At 33.7% G+C, this 12,623-nt stretch overlaps 1 pseudogene; it reads left to right on the top strand.

The window, feature by feature from the left end:
- Positions 1 to 319: 319 nt before the first annotated feature.
- On the top strand, positions 320 to 1,260 carry LOC126074745 (olfactory receptor 6C74-like; annotated as a pseudogene).
- The last annotated feature ends 11,363 nt before the right edge of the window (positions 1,261 to 12,623 follow it).

Below are 12,623 nucleotides of genomic sequence, written 5' to 3'. Positions count from 1 at the left end.
AAACTTTAAACTAGAAAAATTTATAAATGCTTACAGTAGGAAATAACAAAGCCATTCTTTTCCAAATTAAAAAAGGATATCTGAAAAGAAGGTTCAGAAAATGGGTGTCCAGAGAAGGAGTTGTTGTAAGTAGGATCAAGGTTGGGATTCTGACTGCTCTTTAAACTGTTCAACATCATAGGAGCAATAAAGCATATGTATTTCTGTTGTTCTACTTGTTTCTTCATGTTACTTTTAAATCTATACCCAATGATGCTTTTCTTAACTTTTAATTATCTATTCTTTCCTCAGATCTGATGAAATTTGGAAGGATTTAGCCATGAGAAACCACACAATAATAACAACATTCATTCTGGTAGGACTGACTGATGACCCTAACTGGCAAATGGTAATTTTCCTTTTTCTTTTTCTAACATATGTATTGAGTGTCACTGGAAACCTGACCATTATCCTGCTCACTCTATTGGATCCCCACCTCAAAACACCCATGTATTTTTTTCTTCGGAATTTTTCATTCTTAGAAATGTCATTGACATCTGTGTGCATCCCCAGATACCTGGTCAGCATACTGACTATGGATAAAACAATATACTATGATGCTTGTGCTGTACAAATATTTTTTGCCATCTTCTTGGGTGCATCAGAGTTTTTTCTGCTGGCTTCCATGTCCTATGACCGCTATGTGGCCATCTGCAAACCCCTACACTATACAACCATTATGAGCAGCAGAGTCTGCACCCAGCTGGTCATTACCTCCTGGGTAGCTGGGTTGTTAACAATTTTTCCTGGACTTATCATGGGTCTGAAATTGGATTTCTGTGATGCCAGTATTATTGACCACTTTTACTGTGACTATGCTCCTGTCTTGAAACTCTCCTGCACAGACACAGGGGTCTTCGAAATGTTGGGTTTTATTTTAGCCATTCTCATACTACTGATTACGTTGACACTGGTAATACTCTCCTATGCACATATCATAAGAACAATTCTGAATATCCCCTCTGTCCAGCAGAGGAAGAAGGCTTTTTCCACCTGTTCCTCCACATGATTGTTGTCTCTATCTCTTATGGCAGCTGCATTTTTATGTATATTAAACCTTCTGCAGAGGAGAGGGTAGCTTTAAATAAGGGGATAGCAGTACTCAATCTTTCACTTGCACCTGTTTTAAATCCTTTTATATACACCCTAAGAAACAAACAAGTGAAACAAGCCCTGAAAGATATAATTCAAAAACATAACTTTATTAACTTAAAACAATAGCTTTGGTTTTTATAAAAGGATACTACTAAAACATTTTAAACTGTAGCCTATACTGCAATTTAAACATATTCCCTCTATTTTATTTTTATATTCCTTTAAACATATCCCTTTATTTTTATATGCTGATGGTGATAGAACTAAAAACCCATTGCTGCCGAGTTGATTCTGACTCATGGCGACCCTATAGGACAGAGTAGAACTGCTCCATAGTTTCCAAGGATAATCATTCAATGTACTACTGTCCTTTTATCCTTTCAGTTGTATAAGCTGTTTCCATGACTTTCTCTTATACATTTACAGAGTCATTTCATTTTTCAACTTAATTCTCTTATTTTGTTCATCTTCAAAATATTCTACTATGCATTTATTTGAGAAATCCAACACCTCTATGTTTTTCTAGCATACACACACCAAGATGTACTTCATTTATGAGCTCTATGCTTTCCTTGACTTGATTTTATAAATCTCTAGGAAATATTTCTTTCTTATACCACATAATGCTAATGTTTTACCGTAAAAGTGGTGTTTCCAGAAGCATAATAATAAACTAAACAGAAGTATTCGTGTTTGGACTTAAGGAAGATACTTCAAAAAAATTTACAAATCTCTGTGTTTCTGTAGATCAAAGAAGGTTTTTTTTTTTTTTTTTTTGCATTTCGATTACAACAGAACCTAATTTAAAGAGTGTACATTGATTATACCAAAAACCAGCTGCTTCGCTGAAGAAAGATGTGGCTGTCGGCTTCCATAAAGATTACAGCCTTTGAAACTTTCTAGGGCCCTTGTATTCTGTCCAGCTAGGAGTCAGAATCTACTCAATACCAGTAGTTTTATACCAATGTCACACAGCAAGTAAATGCTAGATTTTAGCTTTGTATGTAGGTTTAAAATCCAAATACTATGGAAGTAACCACTGGCCACTAGTGCATTTTTGGGACGTGATGTAAGTGTACCGTTTAATCTAGAAAAACTTGAAGAACAGTTATCCTGAAATAGTTGAAAAGCCATCCTGTGTGGCAGTGAAGATTGACTTTTATAATTCCAGTGGACATAAATAAAATCTGTGTATGAGATTTAAAAAATTATGTTTTAACTCCTATAAAATGGTTTTGCATGTTGCAATGTGCCATACTAGAGTGCCTTTACACATTCCTACTGTAATTTCTTCCTTAGTAATCCAACCACCATCCTCTGTATAATTGCTAATGTATTTATAGGCTTTCTTGCACTGTCACTCTTTCTTAAACCATCACTTTTTATTCAGTATGCATGAGTTCATGTGTCTTTACATCACTACAAATAGACATTTTTTTTTTAAAGTTAGACTTTCTGAGTAGTAAACCGTAATATGCCATGTTTTAAATTTAATTTTTAAAATAACAACTCTATAATTCTTTTATGATGATTAATTTTCTCTGTAACACGTATTAATTATCAAGGATTCAATGGCTAATTATCTCTTTCACACATGAACTGTAAACTCAGTGAAAGTAGAAGATTTAATATGTTCAATATGCTATTCTCAAAGCCTTGTGCACTATCTGGTGGAGGGTGCTGTTCAGTTACATTTTTAAATGAATAAAAGCCAAATCTTGAACTATGGTATCTTAATAATTTATTTTTAATATTTGCTTTATTATATTTTTTAATATACATTGCCTTAAGTTTTCTTGGCTATTTTAGCTTTATTGTTAATATAAACAACAAGCATGTTGTGTCTTTATAAGGCAATCACTTAATACTTCAGTGGAGGTACAGATAACTTGTTTAAATTATATTTTTCTACTCAATCTACTTTCCTGTAACTGTAGTGTTTAATAACAATTACACATTGTTATCAATGTTTTGCAAGTGACATTCTGTATATCTAATTTTGGAAACCCTGGTGGCGTAGTGGTTAAGTACTGCGGCTGCTAACCAAAGTGTCTGCAGTTCAAATCTGCCAGGTGCTCCTTGGAAAACTCTATGGGCCAGTTCTACTCTGTCCTATAGGGTCACTATGAGTTGGAGTCGACTCGATGCCACTGGTTTGGTATATCTAATTTTATATCTATATTTGTAATTATATTTTACTTAAAAAGGATATCTGAAAAGGAGATTCAGAAAATGGGTGTCCAGAGAAGGAGTTGTTGTAAGTAGGATCAAAAATATTCTTCCAGTATTTATGTTTCTCTCCCTTTCTATAGCTTATTTTTTCTTCTGCAAAAGTCATCCACATTTTTTACCCTCTGTTATTAAATTCTATGTATCAAATCCTCTTTTGTCGCTTTGAAAACTGGTCTTCTGAATTTTGGGAGAATTTTTTTTGTTTGTCCTCCTAATCATAGCTTTGTTTTGCCTCAGAATGAGACATTGATTTTTATTAATTTGACTTATAACTCTGTTTTTGGTTTGTTTCTCTGTAGAGCCCTTGTATTATCCATATTTCTTTTCAACCATTTCTGATAATCTTGTTTCTTTTTATTGCCATAGAAAATTGCTCCTTCTATGTGAGTTTATATTTCTTTTAATAGTATTATGTATATATATATATACTATTTATATATATTTACATATACATATATATATATTTACAGTCTTGAGCTTGCCAAATGATCTTTCAAACTTTCTTTTGGATCTGAGATTTTTTAGAAATAGCTTTTTTGTTCTTTTTTTTTTTTAAATCCTCTTTATTTTTTTAATTCTGTTTTTTTCTATTGTCATTTTCTTTTTTCATTCTTTATTTTGAGATTGTTGGGTGGTAGTTATTTTCCATGTATTTTATTTCTGCTTATCTTTTTATAGATTTCCTATTGTTTACTATTAATTTTTGTCTTCCTTTACTTTTTGTGACAGCCAAATCTCTCAGGTTATACACCTGTAAGACAGAGTGTTGTATACATCTCCCACTACTCCCTTTTGCAACATATTTCACTCTCCCCTTTGCCTGCGTATTGTATTCTCTGAGCTATAACAATTAATGAAAAATTAGAATTATCAACCAGGTATATGTCCAATGTTTTTCCTTAAAGACACGTGTATATGTATGTTATGTAGCCAATGAATCACCACCTCGTCTCAAGACACAAAATACATTTTCTTACACTCTTTTAAAGGTGTGACCATCTCTACTGGATATATGTAACCATGTACAAAAACATCATTCTATCTAACAAATCAGAAATCATGCCCTAGGGTTGACAAATGCCTGACAATTTTCTTATTTAAAAAAAAAAAAAAAAAACTGACCTCTGAATTTGGGAACAAAGAATGAAGAAGATTTGAAGTCTTTTTCTACAATTTTTAGGTAGACTCAATTTCTTGGAGTTATTCCTTCTTATACTTGGTTTCTGAGAATTATTCTTCTATTTTCTTCTTTTTATATTTGATTATTTTCTAGTTAGAAATATACCTTAGTTTTAGTGAGGATTGTTTCAAAATCTTTGCTTTAGCTGTAAATGTTTCTTCCTATTTTAATATTATAATGATTTAAGTGAGAAAAAGATTACAGTATAAAGTGTACACTTTTAATTGTACAGTTTAATAAATTTTGTCCAGCATGTATGCCTGTGTAACCATAACAGGGGAACGATCTGATAATTAATTATTGATAAATGATAAATAAATGTCATCACAAAAAATAGGACCACATATATCCAAAAATTTAATAAATAGTCTGCTATTTAGCTTCTCTATGAATGATTATAATGAAGAGAAGACTATCTGTAGAATACCCTTTCTCATTTCTTTTGTGATTTTCCTGAGAAGCTTCATTCAACAGTACCAGTACAGGTACTAGTACAGACTTCAATACCAGGTACCAATATAGCAAATTTTTTTTTCCTTCAGGTGAATCGAAAAAAATAAATCCCCAGAGACATAAAACACTGGGAAATACACACCACACTTAAACAAAAAACATTTTTAAATAGGTAGCCTTGGGAGATGTTGATTGAGTGGCTAAGAACGATTTAAAAAATAATTAAAACATTCTATTTTAGCTTGTAGTTGTAGAGGTAGAAGAAGCAGCACTCCCATCCCACCCTTATAATGAAATAAAAACCTTGACAAACTGAAAATTAATGTCTTTTGTAAAATCCATGAAGAACTAAAGTTGTAGGGCAAATAACCCAATATAAACCTAGAGAGAGACATGTGTCATCGAGGAGAAACAGCCATATATTTGCTTTTCTGTGTCAGGAACCCCTTAACACCACATAAGCCTGTAAAAAAGAATGAGTATTCTGCTCGAAATTTCCTTTGAGTTTTTCATCAAATTTTTGAAGTTTACTAAAAATAAATCTGGTTTGTTAAAATTATATATACGAATATCACTTTTGTGTCGCATTTTTTTTTTTAATTTCAAATTCCAATTGTTCATTGCTGATATGTAGGAAGGTCATTGACTTCTTAATATTTATCTTGTACCTTGCAAGCTTATTATACTTACTCTTTAGTTCATGAAGTATTTTTGTGTTGTTGGGCTTTTATTTATTTGTCTTTATTTTCTACTTAGCCAATCATACCACCTGGTAATGAAGACAGTTTTATTTCTTCCTTTCTTAATTGTATACCTTTTATTTCCTTTTCTTGTTATTGTACTAGTAAGAGTTTTCTGGAACAATGTTGAGTAGTACTGAGAGCACGCATCCTTGTCTTTTACCCATTCTTTGGGTATAGGCTTTGAGTTTTTCAACATTAGGTATGACATTTGCTGTAGGGTTTTGTTTTGTTTTGTTTTTTAGGTGTTCTATATAAGCAAATGAAGTTCCCCTTTATTATTAGTTATCTGAGACATATTTCATGAATGGGTGTTAAATTTGTTCAAATGATTTTTCTATATTTATATGACAGCCTCCTCATCTATGGACAGTTTCCTCATAAGCATAATTAAGTGTTCTGGAATTCCCATTCTTCGCAAAATTGTCCATAATTTGTTATGATCCACAAAGTTGAATGCCTTTGCATACTCAGTAAAACACAGATAAATATTCTTCTAGTATTCTCTGCTTTGAGCCATGTCTCAGTGATCTTGTGCTGCTATAACAGAAATACCACAAGGAGGTGGCTTTGAAAAGAGAAGTTTATTCTCTCACAGTTCAGTAGGCTACTAGACCAAATTCAGGGCGTCATCTCCAGGGGAAGGCTTTCACTCTCTGTGGGCTCTGGAGGAAGGTCCTTGTGATGCATCAGTCTTCCCCCGGTCTGGGATCATATCAGTGCAAGAACCTCAGGTCCAAAGGACACGCTCTGCTCCTGGCACTGCTTTCTTCGTGGTATGAGGTCCCCAACTCTCTGCTTGCTTCTCTTTCTTTTTATCCTTATAAGATAAAAGGTGGTGCAGGCCACACCCCAGGGAAACTCCCTTTACTTTGGATGAGGGCCATGAGGGTGTTACAATCCCACCCAAATCCTTTTTAACAACAGGCAGAGATTATGATTTATAACACATAGGAAAATCACAAAATGGAGGACAACCGCACATGGCCTAACCAAGTTGACACATATTTTTGGGGGACACGATATAATCCATTACAAGCCAGGATCCATTTGACATCAGCAATGACATCCTTTGTTCCACATCCTCTTCTGGACCACCTAGAATTTCTGGCAGTTTCCTGTCAATGTACTGGTGCAGTTGCTTTTGAATGATCTTCAGCAAAATTTTGCTCGTGTGATATTAGTGATATAGTTCAATAATTTCCACATTCGGTTGGATCACCTTTCTTTGGAATGGGCACAAATATGGATCTCTTCCTGTTGGTTGGCCAGGTAGCTGTCTTCCAAATATCTTGGGATAGATGAGTGAGTACTTACAGCATTGAATTTGTTTGTTGAAACACCTTAATTGGTATTCTGTCAATTCCTGGAGCCTTGTTTTCCTCCAGTGCATTCAGTACAACTTGGACTTCTTCCTTTAGTATCATTGGTTCTTGATCATATGCTACCTCCTGAAATGATTGAATGTAGATGAATTACATTAATTGATATCAAATGTTGAACTAGTCTTGCATACCTGGAAAAGAAATCTCACTTGTTCACAGTGTAGAATTCTTTCTATATGTTGTTGAATTCCGCTTTCTAGTATTTTGCTGAGGATTTTTGTCTCTGTGTTAATGAAGGATATGAGTCTGTAGTTTTCTCGTAATGTACTGATGTGTTTTTGGTAGTAGGGTACTATGGCTCCATAGAATGAGATAGTAAGTATTCCCTCTACTTCTATTTTTTGTAAGAGCTTGTGGAGGATCGTGATCATATGTTTCAAAATGTTTGCAACATTACACCAGAGAAACTATCTGGGCCCGATGCTTTCTTTTTAGGAAACCTATTGTTTACAGTGGTCAAAGCACTTGGCTGCTAAACAAAGGTCAGCGGCCGCTCTGTAGGAGACAGATGTGGCACTCTGCTTTGTAAAAATTTACAGCGTTGGAAACCCTATGAGTCAGTTCTACTCTGTCCTATAGGGTTGCTATGAGTGGGAATCAACTCAGCAGCAAAGGGTTTGGTTTCTTGTTTATTGATTCAATTACTTTAACAAATATACCCCAATTCAGATGATCAAATTCTTCTTTTGCAAGTTTTGATAGTTTGTGCCTTTTAAGGAAGTCATTTGTTTCATTGATGCTATAAAATATGTAGGTAGTTTTTATACAAAAAAAAAGTTTTTTCATAGTATTGCATTATTACGTTTTTAAAATATTCTTGCAGTAAGTAGTGGAGAAGGAGACCTCGTGCCTCAGTGGTTAAGTGCTAGGCTGTGGTTCAAACCAGCTGCTCCATGGGAGAAAGTTGTAGTAGTCTCCTTCCATAAAGATTACAGCCTTGGAAACCCTATGGCGCAGTTCTATTCTGACCTATAGGGTTAATATGAATCAGAATTGACTTGAAGGTAACTAGTTTAAGTAGTGATGACTCCTCTTTCATTTCTGATATTTGTATCTTCTCTTGTTATTTTGTGACTCATCAAATGATTTATCAGTTTATGGACCTTCTCAAACAGGAATTGGTATGTTGATTTTATCAACTTCCTTTTTTCAAAATCTTTGGATTCTGCTGTAATTTTTTAATAATCTTTTGTTTGCTTGCATAGTTTTAAATTGCACTTCTTTCTCTAGCTTCCTAAATCGGAGCTTAGGTTATTGAGCTTAGATTCTTCTTCTGTTCTAATATATGCATTTAATGCTATGAATTCCCTTCTCAGAATGGCTTTCAATGCATCTCTCATATAGTTAAATTGTATTTTTGTTTTATTTAATAATATTTAAATTTTTTTTCTTATTTTTTTCTTTGCTCTCTATGTTATAAAAAATGCATTGTTTAATCTCCAAATATTTGTGAACATTCTGCTATCTTTTTGTAGTTTATTTACAGTTTAATTCCATTGTGGTGATCAGAGAACATATATGATGTTCTTTCTATTTTTACGATGTGTTAAGGTATATTTTATGGCACAGAATGTGGTTTATCTTGTTGAATATTCCACCTGAGCTTGAGAAGAATGTGTATTACAAGACTGTTTACTCTACAAAAGTAAATTAGATCAACCCCTCCTCCATTGCTGGTGGGAATGAAAAATGGTACAGCTGCTCCGGAAAACAGTTTGGCAGTTCCTCAAAAAGTTGAGCATAGAACTACCAGATGATCCAGCAATCCCAATCCTAGGTGTACGCCCAGAAGAAGTGAAAGCAGGAATGCAAACAGAAACCTGTAAAGCGATGTTCACTGCAGCACTTTTCACAATAGCCAAAGGGCGGAAAAAAATCAAAATGTCCACCAACAGGTGAATGGCTAAACAGAATGTGGTATATACATACGATGGACTACTGCTAAGCCATAAAGAGAAATGAAATCCTGATGCATGCCACAATCTGGATGAACCTTGGAAACATTACGCAGAAAAAAAAAAAGCAGTTAAAAAATGATGGGTACTGTACGAACTCACTTATGTGAGATATCTAGAATAGGGAAATGTATAGAGGCCAAAGTTCATCAGTAGCTACCAGGGATGACAGGGAGAGGAAAAGAGGTAGTCACTGATTAGGAAGCAGTGAGTTACCATTTATGGTGATGGAAAATTTGGCCATGATTATTGGTGAGGATTGCACAACATGGTTAATATAATTGGTATCAACAAATTGTACACATGAAAAATGATGAATTGGCAAATGTTGTGTTGTATATATTTTTACAAAAATAAAATAAATAAGATTTTCTTCTACTTCACTTCCAGATTTCTTCAAAACTGCCTGCCTTTCTTCCTACAGACATTTCAGGAACGAAACTAGAACAGAGTCAACATCATTCAATATATTTCTTCATCAGTTCTGTCGTTTTACATTGGAGCCCTGGTGGTGCAGTGGTTAAGAGCTATATCTGCTAACCAAATGGTCAGCAGTTTGCCTCCACCAGCCACTCCTTAGAAACTCTATTCGACATTTCTTCTCTGTGCTATAGGGTCGCTATGAGTTGGAATCGACTTGATGGCAATGGGTTTGTTTTTTTGGATTAGTATATCTATATTCTCTAAAAATTTTCTTATTTCATATCAATCAATACAGTTTTGCTTCTCTTATCAAATACAATAAGTATGCCTTCTCTGCTCTTTTCAGAGCTCATGTGAAGAAGGTATATCAATATACAAAAAGTGAAATATTTTTCTTATTAGTTCAGTGTTGAATTTTAGACATTTTACAAAATATAATTAATCTTTCCCAAAGAGAATCTCTTACTTTACATGTATATTTTAATCAATTACTGGCATCTTTCTCTGTGGAAAATGTGTCGATATTCTTCTGTTACAAATTCAAGTTGTTTTTATAACATCTTTTACACATTTCAACTACAGTTTTCTTAATAAACCGTAAGTATGAAGGATTTCATATAGAGGGTTGCTATGAGTCAGTATCAACTTGACGGTAACAGGTTTGGCTTTGGTTTTTATTAAGGATTTGGTTTTCTTAGTTCCTGTATTTTTCACAATATTGTATGCAAGAAGACATTATTTCCATGGATTAGAGGAAGTGTGGACAAATGCTTACATGCTTTTCATGCAGTAAGGATATTTTATTTAAATTCATTACTACAGTTAAATACTTTCCAAAAAGTCCCACCACCCCGCCCCCCAGCTGCCATCAAAAAATAAAAAAAAAAGAACCAGTTGCTGTGGAGTCAAGTCCGGTTCACGGAGAGCCCTTGTCTCACAGAGAACAGCTGTGCTCCACAGGGTTTTCTTGACTGTAATCTTTAAGGAAGTAGGTCACCAGACCTTTATTCTGTGGCGCTCTGGGAGTGGCTTTGAACTGGCAACATACAGTTAGTAAAAACCTTTTGCATGACCCAGGGACTTTGGCTGACATATAAGCATATAGTAAATGTTTCAACACAACATCTTAAATTTGAAATTTATTTGTTTATATAAATACTTCAACAAGAGGATGTTTGAGGAGGCTAAAAAATACATATATTTGACCTTGATGGACATGTATTATGAGCCAAGTGGTCAATAGTCAGTGAATTCGAGGTTATATACAATGCTGTCATCAGGCGAAGCAACGTTTCTGTTTTGATTATCCTTTTAAAATGGAGAATGAGAGAGGTCCAGCTTTCTTCTCTTTGGAGTAGTCTAAGCCTAGAAACTTTGAAAAGCCTCAAGTTGTTTATATGACTTTTTAATTCTCACTATAGGAATTAGACTCCATTTTTACATCAACATTTCAGATTTCCTGATAGATCCCATACAGACACACTTAATTAACTCTGTTATTTTGTTTTTAAAGTTCCTGATGAAGATAGTCAATTAGCATCTTTCCCACAAGTATCCCCAGGGCCTTATACCAAAGTGAATATCCTCCCTTTATTAAAGAGCAAATAAAAATCTATGGTCATGTAAGGACAAAATCATTCGTCTTAAACAGAGAATCAGAAATTTTAGTGAAAATAAATCTGTTATTTTGTTTATAGATAAATAACTTATATTTCAAGGCTAAACTAGGGTGAACTCAGACATTATACAATTTTATTTATTTATATTTTCAAAGAAAAATATCTTTGAAAGTGCCACCTGTGTGCTGATTGAGCAGAATGGAGGAGAAATCCACCATTGGTTGATAAATGTTCCTGGATGCTGTGAGCAAGGTCTCCATTGTTAGGGAGGAAGCAAAGGAAAATAATGGGTTAGAAAGAAACAGATATTTTATTGCCACAATCATTCATATTTCATTTTAGGTTAACAATACAAAAGGACACTTTCATAATATATCGGCAAAGAGAACACTTGGGGAGTTCATGGAATGTAAGTATTTTTAGCATTCTGTTGTTTTGTATACAAAGTAATTACTACAGAAGCCATTATATACTGAGTACATGTTATCATAAGATAAAGCCAATTAAATTCAGAATTAGAAACAAGGAAAATATTTGTGTAAATCATTATTAAAGTCTCAAAAGACATAACTAAAGCAACATCTACATTTGTCATTTAGAACAGGCTCGTGAACAGATATTCTCAATAGTTCTTATTTAAAAAATGACTGGCACATATCCTTTTGTATTTAATAAAGTCTTGGATTCTTTATTATTAAAAAAAAAAGTTCCCATCGAGTTGATTCCAACTCACAGAGACCCTATGGGACAGAGTAGAAGTGCCCCACAGAGTTTCTAAGGAGCACCTGGTGGATTTGAAATGCCGACTTTTTGGTTAGCAGCCGTAACACTTAATCACTATGTCACCAATTTTCTCTTATTACTGAATGGAAATTAATATTCCTTACAATAATGAAGTTTCCATAATGAATTTTTTTATCCTAATGAGAGAAGTACTAATTGACATTAGCAAGAGACCCAAAGACTAGAAATGTATGATCAGAAAATAACTGTTTTTAAAAGATCACGTTTGATATTTAGATTTGTTTAGTTGTTTCAAATGAAAAAGAATACAGAATAAGTACATCATACATAAAGAAAATGAGCAAAAGTTGATTTTGACAGAAGATATAACTGAACTAACCTAAAATCTGTTTTTTTCTTGTTCTGTAGTACTACAGGAGTTATTTCTCAGTATCTTGGATGAAACTTTAAACCAGAGAAATTCAAAGATGCTTCTAATAGGTAATAACAAAGCCATTACTTGCAAAATAAATAACATCAGAAAAGGGTTTTAGAAAAGAAGTTTCTAGAGAAAGAGATTAAGTATGCAGAATCAGTCCTAGTTCTAACTGATTGTGAAATGATTAAACTCACAGGTGTAAAAAAAATATGCATTTCAATTGAGTTACTTGATTCTTCATATCACTTTTAATCTATACTCAGTAATGTCATCTTAAACAGAATTATCTGTTTTTTTTTTTTTTCTCCGAGCTCTGATGGAATTCAGAAGGAATTTAACC

This window comes from Elephas maximus, chromosome 4 (assembly GCF_024166365.1).
Source record: "Elephas maximus indicus isolate mEleMax1 chromosome 4, mEleMax1 primary haplotype, whole genome shotgun sequence".
NCBI lineage: Eukaryota > Metazoa > Chordata > Mammalia > Proboscidea > Elephantidae > Elephas > Elephas maximus.
The sequence above is the reverse complement of the archived record's forward strand: the minus strand, read 5'-3'. Positions and strand labels throughout refer to the sequence as shown.